General features: G+C 40.2%; 2 long non-coding RNA genes across 2 annotated transcripts in view; both read left to right on the top strand.

The window, feature by feature from the left end:
• LOC145437866 (uncharacterized) overlaps positions 1–10,414 on the top strand; it is a 430,122-nt gene that overhangs the window by 377,264 nt on the left and 42,444 nt on the right. The window lies entirely within an intron of this gene.
• On the top strand, positions 3,993–8,131 carry LOC145436813 (uncharacterized). The gene is made up of 3 exons (XR_013914417.1): positions 3,993–4,217; positions 4,288–4,466; positions 7,364–8,131. It is a non-coding gene; the product is annotated as an uncharacterized LOC145436813 (long non-coding RNA).

Genomic DNA, 10,414 nt, shown 5'->3' with positions numbered 1-10,414 from the left:
CTGTAGCGAAAGGATCGGGAGATCATCATAGAAACGAATGCGAAATGATCAGTGTTCAGTTCATGCAGGAGTAATTTGATGGTATTGTGATAGAGAGCAACTGCGATAACTGCCAGAGTCTTCTTACTACTCGTAGTCTACCTACGTGGAATAACGTGGATCCTCCAATCGCCAATCCAATCTGTCAATTTTATGAAGTATAGAATGTACGTTACATTTGATCACGGCGCTTGTAATTGAATTTCGTAGTGATTATCGTCGGGTCATACATTTTCAAATACGCACACGTAAAATGCGATACAGGACATAATACGATGTATTGACGGAACAGAATGATCAGAACAGACATTGGGATGCCGGAAGACCATAGTATCTCTATCCGATTTCCACCTCAGCTTCGTGCAGGTTCGATCTTGATCTTGTCGCGTCTTCCATTTTCAGACAGCCCTTACTTTCTTGTTTTCATTCGATTCTTTGTTCCGGTATAGAGATTGTAGGATCGTACAATCTCTATAGTTCCGGTCCTTCAACTAGTCTCTGTCTGCGCTTATCGACGACTTCGGACCGAGTAAAACTGGGCTAAAGTAGCCCAGATAATCCTCTGGTCATTAAATTCAAGCCGCTAGCGTTGTAGGTGGCGGAAGTCACCATTACCCTAGAGTTCCCTTGTTTGGATATTAGTAGAGATAGGTAACCAGCGACGGTATTATGTTCCGGTAATATACGGCGATAAACTAAACAAAACATGCAAACGTTAAACAGCCGAAGTCCGTCAAGGAGTCAACTCAGCAACGTCAGTATGCTGGCGGCGCATAATTACGTCACACATCAAATGCTGGCCGTGCTTAGTTACGTCACACAGTTCCGGACGAATAGCCTGGACTGTGGCTGCGGGCTATTCATCCGGTTCCGGACGAATAGCCACTGCCTATCTATAAATCTACCTCAGTAAAGTCAAAGTCACTCAACTATGACATAGTTGAGTGACTTTGAGTAAAGTCTGGGACTCTCCCCTTTCCCGCCACCTGCCGATACGCTACATTAGCAGAAGTTGGTAACCCTAGCCATTAACCCAAGTTGTCAACCCTAGCCATATCATATATAATTCGCAATGATAACCTATGACTATATACAGGGTCGTAACAGCACTTCGCTTCGCCCCCCCCCCCCTCAGGCTATATACGCGTTTACCGCTACTTAATTATCATATACATTGGGTTTCCGTTTAGGAAGTCAGCTTTCCTTGCCTAATCGCGCGAGAGATTTCTATAATAATTCATGATTGAATCGGTCAATATGATCGGGAATTGCATATATTATGATGCTACCTATTTTCATCCTCTCTCTGCTCACGTAATCTGATTTACCGTTAGAGCTGAGTACGGTGTTGCGATGGGTATATGGCCGTCCGTTAGTCTGCGATGGTATACGGCAAGTCCGTTGTCTACGGATATCAGCTTACAGTTTATACTTAACTGGCACTTCCGCAGTAGCTGACACGAACGTCCTGTGTTCTGTGTAGTTCTTGGCTGGCAGTTCAATAGAGACGACAACAATTGCCTTTTTCAGATATATTGTACGGGTCGATAGTAATTTGGATAGTTTAAGCAGTAAGTACAGCGTACATGAATCTCGTAATAATCTGAGTCAATTATACGATATGCGCTAGGTAATATACCAGCGATAAGTCACGTGATATAGCATTATACCATAACAGATAGGAGAGAGATGGAGCCAGAGCTCCCACAATACCCCCTTCAAAGAGGCGTGATTAGCGACAATACAAAATGACAGTTACATGCAATAAATGGTAGTGATACGATTTTGAAATTTAATTTTGCAACATAACACTGTAGTGAAGTCGTGAGGAAACGCGGTAAGGTCGAAATATAAAATCGATAAGTTCTGGGGAAAAAGAGATGATCTGGCTTGGAAAAGGCAAAGTTTATTGAATTAATATAAGAAACAAAGAAAAAAAGGAAATGGCGAGTTGCGTCATAACCACCGCGCCATGCGTGCGTAAAGTTAATGAGTACGGCGTGGCATACTTGAAAGATGGTTTTAAGGAGTCATCGGAAATCCCGTATCTGCGAGTCTGGGACGATTTGGAGTTAAAAAGCCGAATTACCCAACTCGTTAATCGACAATAGACACTTACGTGACCTTTGACACGAACCAATCAGGTTGCTGCAGGATGTAAACAAACATCAAGCCCGGGCAAGCTTACTATGAGCTCTTATGGAAAAGGGTTGAAAAATGAAGGTTTTTAGCAAAATTACATTGAATTGGGGATGGCTGGACCTGATGAATAGTAATAGCGCAGAGCTAGTATGTAGATGCAGCGTTTTAATCTAGAATGAACATGAATGGTGGCAAGTACGCATCAGCATGGTGTGTCCAAATGCATGGAGTTTTGACAACTTTTAGGATTAAGCAACGATTGATGTATACTCAGAGGTGGTCAAAGTAGTCAAGAAATCTACTCAAGTAGAAGTAGAAGTAGCGACGAAAAAATCTACTCAAGTACGAGTAGAAGTACTTCTTCCATGAGCAACCTAAAACTACTTGAAGTAGAAGTAGAATTGACTGACTTTAAAAGTACTGAAGTAAGTAAGTAGTTATGAAAACGATCCCAATTCGTTCAAGTTGATTGTAAAAAGGTGCAAATTGAGCTATGCGATAGGTGACGAGCTTGATTCATATTGATGCATACCAGCTGGTATCCAATTGTCGATAGCATAAGTATTCGTCCACATCATGGGATGGAAATGATAGTATTGATATGGAAATGTGATGCTAATCCTCTATTTTCTCGAACAGCACGTTTTAGAAAATGGCATGGTATGGCGCCATTCCCCATATGATAAGGCCCGTAGTTTAGTCGAAGAGCAATACGGAGAAGTTGTATAGGATACGGTCAAGGATATATAGTTCTATATAGTTCTATATATCCCTGGATACGGTGTAAATACTTTGCGCGATTAGTAAACGTTAATAAAAAAATATGGTGGACCGTAAAAATGCCATATTGTGTAGCTTTATTTCCAGAAATTAAAGGCATTACTGCACCTGCTTTCATACTTCAACATGTATGTTATCCAGACAAAAGAATTGATAATAATTATAACTCAAAGTATGTGATACTGGGAATTGAAAGTGAAATATAAATACTAGGCTACTTCTAAAAACAGAACATGCATTTCATGTTTTAGTCCAGAAAGTTTCAAAGGTGGTATGCTAAAATAGCTTCAAAACTAAAAAAAAGTCAGAGTCCACTTTTCCAGATTTGGACACGCCATGGACAAGCTAGATTACGATATGACAAGTAAATGCTAAATTGCAAAACATCAGTTTCAAACGTTATGATGAGCCATATATACTGTGATGAATTATTTGATATGAACGAAGGGCGACAATGTGGTGTGAACGGAACCATGCCAACCCTCTTACCTAAATTATATTCACCGGTACTTTCGTGAAATCATACTGGTGACTCCGTATCCAGCACTACGCGCGAAGCGCGACGAGAATTCTCTGCTTTACCAAACTTTTATGAAAATTATATGTTAATACTCCGTGAAAACAGCCCCAAAACTCCTCAGGCTACCTTCCTGATTGTAAGATTGAACTACTTCTACTTGACAAACTGAAAATAGCGAAAAGTAAGTAAGTAGATCACAAAATATTACGAAGTAGAAGTAGGAGTAGCAAAAATCAGATCTACTTGAGTAAGTAACAGAAGTAGAGGAAAACTACTTGAGTACTTCGAAAAAGTAGAAGTACTTCGTTACTGACCACCTCTGTGTATACTATACTATCGGATTGTGGTAATGCATACTTGACGATTTCATAGGCTCAGGTCACGAGTAAAATCTCCAAGCATAATATCTCCTGTTCAGAAATATATGTTAGAAAAATATAGCCGCTGCCACACAGTACAATTTTGGTATATATTGATTGGAAGCTATGGATATTCTATCGGATTTTCGGATTTGAGTGGACAGTATTTTCTTCTAACACCGCGGAGAAAGCTACGAAGCTACGTACACGACTTAGGGATAAAGATTGAGGAGACAATCCACTCTTATTGTGGAAGCAATATTCTAGTGAACAGCCAATGTTGTCGCGGAAAAAACTTGCAGAAAAGTGAGATACCACACCTGATGGAAATATCTCGTAAAATCTAATATTGATTCGTCTTGCACTTGTAAGACAGGGTAAGTAAGGAAAAAGCCATTTCTTCAGAGACTCATGCAATAGATATTGTAACCATGGTTTTATTTTCAGATTAGGTTCTGATATGCTCTCATGCATATGCAGTTATGCACGGATCAAGACAATCCAACACCTGAAGCTACAAGGGCTGAAAGACATACATTGTGATTTGCGTCAGCATCAGTGAGCTCGATCGTGATTGCCAAGCCATCTCTTGACCGTACTCGCAACCCATCAACTCCTGCCTCTAGGTAGATTTTGATGTGTCTGGTGTTTCTGGTGTCTTCGATTTTATAACATTACACCAAACACAAATAATCCTACAACATCTGTACCTGGAGAACTGTTTATTCAACAAATTGGGCATCTAAATGAGATTCAATGCACACCACACCACTGGAATATAGTATGTATAGACCAGTGTTGGGATGACTCGAGTCATGACTTGACTCGAGTCAGACTCGAGTCACCTTTTTCGCATGACTTGACTTGACTCGAGTCACTTTGCCAAAATGACTTGACTTGACTCGGCGTATCAGAAATGTGGATTGACTCGTGACTCGGAGCAAAATTCACGAGTCAATTTCAAGTCATCAAGTAATCGGTGTCGATAAAAATCACTGTATCTTGGATATGTTCGGATTGTTCGCGAAACGCTTGTGTAACCCGTGTGACTGAGAGCGACCAATCATTCAATAAGCGTGCATTTCACCGAGCCTCGATTGTTCTTTCACAAATAGATTGACTGCAAACGAAGTGATCGAAGCTTAAAGCTTACGTTGTCGTAACTCTAGTGGTAAAGTAATAGAATAGCAAAATGTCTGTTTCTGTTCTCATCTTACCTTAACCAAACCGATTGTTTTATTGAAATTGAAGTCGAATATAGTTTATATAGTCCTCAACCATGCGCACAGGCTCGAATGGTATCATATCTATTTGTAAATGGGTAACGTATTGCATCTTATCAATTCGTTTCCCTATTCTCTATTTTGGCTGGTAACTATAAACTGAGGCTATGCAATTACGTAGTTTCACAGTTCTACGTATATGTGAGCGATAAAGCGCCTTCTTGCGTGTATATTTAACTCTATATTCGTTCATCGGTTCGAAATCAATGACCAATGACCACTCAAACTGTATTTCAGACAGCTAGCAAATTGCAGTGACGTAATCATTCCTCATACATACATCGAAAAGGCAACTTGACTTGAAATGTGACTTGACTCGTGACTTGACTTGACTTGACTCGACTTGACTCGAGTCACCTCCAAAAATCGAGTGACTTGACTTGACTCGAGTCACCTTTGAAAATCGATTGACTTGACTTGACTTGACTCGAGTCAAAATGTGCAATGACTCGTGACTCGAAGGTAGTGACTTGACCCCAACACTGGTATAGACGTGCATTGTTGGCACACACTGACCATGGCACCATGCAATTAGGATCTGTAGCATGCTATTAGTCATTACGATATTCACAATCGAACTGAATTTGCACAAATGCTGAATATGTTGCGTCATTCATTTCTAATCTTGAATTAGAGTAAGCAATTAGTCCATATTCGGTTAGTTGATAGACAATGCTGCATATTATGACACCGGACAAAATTTCACACTCCTTGATTCTTCCGATCAGTTGTTTAATATGAATATGATGTCTCGTCATCTTTCTTGTTGCGGAACAGTTTGGCCCCGGCATTTGACGATGTGCCAAATCATGTGCAGGAATATAAAATCTAGATTTAATTTCTTGATTTCAGGCTCAATTGCGAATCCCTTTTCTGCCATGATAGCATCTCTTAGTGCACCATAGCTCCATGTGAATAGTTCTCGCCAGTGTTGGGATCAAGTCACTACCTTCGAGTCACAAGTCATTTCGAGTCATTGCACATTTTGACTCGAGTCAAGTCGAGCCACGAGTCAAGTCACACACACCAATGAACGAATACAGAGTTATACACACAAGAAGGCGCTGTGTCGCTCACGTATACGTAGAACTGCTAAACTACGTGATTGCATAGCCTCAGTTTATAGTTAACATCCAAAATAGAGAATAGAGAAATGAAATGATAAGATGCAATACATTACCCATTTACAAATTGATATGATACAATTCGAGCCTTCGTCAATGGTTAAGGACTATATAAACTAGCCTATATTCCAATCAATTTCAATAAAACAAGACATTTGGTTACGGTAAAAATGTAGAACAGAAATAGACATTTTGCTATTAAATTACTTTACTACGGTATACTAGTTTACGACAACGTAAGCTGTAAGATTCGTTTGCGATAAAAATATATTTGTGAGAGAACAATGAAGGCTCAGTAAAACGCTCGATCATTGAATGGTTGGTCACTCTCACGGGTTGGTTGGTCACTCTCACCAGCGTTTCGTGAACAGTCCGAACATACAGTGTGCAAGATACGGTGGTTTTTATTGACACCGATTACTTGAGGACTTGAAATTGACTCATGAATTTTGCTCCGAGTCACTAGTCAATCCACATTTCTGACATGCCGAGTCAAGTCAAGTCATTTTAGCAAAGTGTCATGACTCGAGTCATACCAACACTGGTTCTCGCACAAAAGTTAGTAGGCTACACCACAATCCATCAATCCTTTCAAAGTTGTATGTGATTTATAGACAGAAAGATATTGTGAGCACGGCGGGGTTTGTCTTCATCAGTTCAGTACAGTCAATAATCATTCTAGATTTGAGAATTCGCGAATGGATGCAAATGCTGCATTTTTAAGAACCACATCTCTACATAGCCAAATCGAAATTTAATGAAGCAGTTACATACGATTCACCTAATGGTTTAATACTATGCTTACTACAATAATAGGAATTTGACGTCAGTAGGATAAGTCGCGGGCAATTCAGAAAGAATTTAATGTAGTCCAGTATAAAATTTCATCAGCTTCTCCACATCTTTTGACACTATGGTGCTCTGAGAGCTGAACTTCACTAGCAATAATTGTCCGTCAATTTGTAATTTTCCTGGAAGAGTTTCCTGTTTTGTGCTTCTATACTTCTTCCAGAAATTTGATTTTCTTGCGTTTTATCCCTCGACTTTCTCTTTCTGCAGCGTCATAAAGGATAGCCATCACGCCTGCATAAAATATATAATATGTTTATTTTACAGAGCAACAACACTGCTGTACAGGCACCCATCAAGGCGTGCTCGTGCGACTCATGTCGACCCCTACCAATGTCATCAACTATCCATCTTATCATTGAATATATTGCTTTCAACATTTTCAATCCATTTTACACCATCAAGCAACAACACTGGAGCGGAATAATATGAGACACACACCAAGTCGATTGTGGCATCAACAACGAAAGCGGTTTGACTGCATATCAGTTTGGACTCATTGTTCTATCTACTAAATTATGTGACGATTCAATATTTTTGGTACAATAATACATACGTCATTTTATCAATAAAATGAGAATTCAGATGACTATAAGGAAGTCCACATGCCTTTATCCAGATTTTACATTCTTCCATGCATGTTATTGGCTCTGGGAAAGGTAGAAGCGCACACCAGGAACGTTCTGGGTAGCAATCTCCAAGTTTCACCCGTAGGTAGGCTATTAGCAGTTTAGCTGCTGTGTTTATCCGGCATTTATCCTGATGGATTCAATACATGAGCTAGAACAAAAAATGGCAATTTCAGCTGTGGTCGGATCATGTTGCCTAACACATATATTATAGTAACATGTTGATTATAGAATATGCAGACAAGTGTCCAGTGTAACCAGGGTTGTAACCGAGTCACAAGTCAATCACACGTTTATAGTTTTGACTCGAGTCATTTTCAATTCACCACCGAGTCAAGTCCAAGTCAGCGATCAGAGGGCCGAGTCCACCATGACTCGAGTCGAGTCCAAGTTATTGTGTCGACAGATCAGTTGCTAAATCTTGCTGAATGCACTTTTTATAACTCAGTTTGGTGATATCGAATGGTTCGCATTTATAATACTAATTTTCCTCATTTTTAGCAGTTTCTGGTCGCGTTTTCAAGTATCAGTACCAATAGACGAAATCCCAATAGTGTGGTTACTTTACTATTCTTCGAAATTACAATGAAATGTCGGTCTTGGCCGTCAGAGTCTCGAGTCATGCACAATGACTCGAGTCCAAGTCAAGTCAATACACAGATTGATTCGAGTCGAGTCATTTCCGTATTTTAAGAAAACGAGTCGAGTCATCATAAAATCGTGACTCGAGTCGAGTCATGACTCGAGTCATTACAACCCTGAGTGTAACAGTATAATTTGCTAGATAGTGATACAGACTGTTCCGTATATGATTCCCTAAATAGAACGCATAAAACACCGAGCACACATAATGAATATACCCCACCTATCCTGACTCAAGATTCCTCTAATACATGCTATTCGGTACGACAATCCTATAGTATTGTTTACGACTAATGATAACACCGCAATAGTTGTTTCATCCGAAAAGTTGTCAGAAATCCATTCATTTGGACATACCGTGCTGATGGTTGCTTGCCACAATTCAGGTTTATTCTAGGTTATAACACTGCAAATACGTACTAGCTCAACGTTATTACCATTCACCAAAGCCAGCTATCCCCAATTAAATGTCATTTTGCTAAAAACCTTCATTTTTCAACCCTTTTCCATAAGAGCTCATAGTAAGTTTGCCCGGGCTTGATGTTTGTTTACATCCTGCTGCAACGTGATTGGTTCGTGTCAAAGGTCACGTAAGTGTCTATTACTATTACTTTTCGGAGTGATGTAAGGGGACGGAGACATGATGAAGTACTATTATGCGAATTTTATGCCAGAGTTGTGAGAATTCGTTTACAGTAAAATCTGTAGCTTGAGAAATCGGCGTGCACAATGCCGTGTTTGAGTCTAGTCATAACTAAAAAAAGCCGAAACCAAATCCTATTAATGACGCGGGAATGCCAACAAAGGGGCGGTAGTTATGGTCGCTAAGCAAAATACATGCAAGCATAAAAAGGGGAATAATAAAACATATTGCAGTTGTTCCTCTGAGGGATAAATCAATGTCCAGCCATCCGGCATCATTAGGGCAGTGGTTCCCAACCTTTTTTCACCCACGAACCATTTCGAGGTTTTATGCGGTGCTCGCGTACCACCTACATAAGTTACGCGCGCTGCAGGCGGTCAAAAACGTTTCCGTCACTCATGACGTCATAATGACATATTTGACCTATTCTAGCCGTAATAGCAAATACTATTAAACCAGGCATTATCAGCCAGGGTTAATGGGATGCATGGAATTGTGTTTTCACCACCAATCGCCAGAAGAAGAACAACATAATGAAAAACAGCAAACCAAAAACGTCAATTGTTTTAATGCTGCGATGGCTGCATTTGCTTATTTTCCACTAGCTCAGCGGTTCTCAAACTTTTTTAGACACGTCTCCGTTTATGATAGTGGAAAATTTCTCGCCCCGCTTATCGTCATATCACAAAATGCAACCAGAATGCTAGCGATCCCAACGAATAATTTGAAGGCATGGAAGATTAGCCTATGACAGTTGATAAGAGAATTCTCAAATATGCTATTAGGACTATACACAGAGTAGAAACAATGAATTGAAAGTAAATCGTGCGAAGCGCGAAAAAAAAATTGCAGTTGGCCGCAGCTTCACGCCTTCCTTCAAATGCTTTCACGCCCCTCAGTTGGAGAACCACTGCACTAGCTGGTCGATGCGTGGCATATGTTTGCTCACAGCGCATCGAAAGTCATGCATGGGCGGAACAAGTCGGTCATCAGAGATGAAAATCCTTGGTCGCACTCCCACGTAGAAGGAAAAATTAGCAGCTGGGGAGTGAGAAACTAGAGTCAAGTACAAGGAGGCCATGCTAAGCCTGAAGTTTATTGGAGAACAATGTGACTCAGCAAAATATCTCGGTGTCACTATTGATGCTAAAATGTCTTGGAAGCAGCATATTGAATGCACAATATCAAAACTAGCTCGGTGTGTGGGAATAATGACCCGTCTGCAATCTTTGGTTTCCAGATCAATGCTACGAACCATATATTTTTCTCTTTTCCACTCTCACCTGCAATATGGAATCGTAGTATGGGGAAGTGCATGCAAAACATTTCTGTGCAGAATTCGAACCCTGCAAAACCGTGCGATACGGCTGATCTCATCTGTACCTTTACGTACCAATTTATCGC

This window comes from Botryllus schlosseri, chromosome 4 (assembly GCF_051294905.1).
Source record: "Botryllus schlosseri isolate E-star chromosome 4, Bs_hap1, whole genome shotgun sequence".
NCBI lineage: Eukaryota > Metazoa > Chordata > Ascidiacea > Stolidobranchia > Styelidae > Botryllus > Botryllus schlosseri.
The sequence above is the reverse complement of the archived record's forward strand: the minus strand, read 5'-3'. Positions and strand labels throughout refer to the sequence as shown.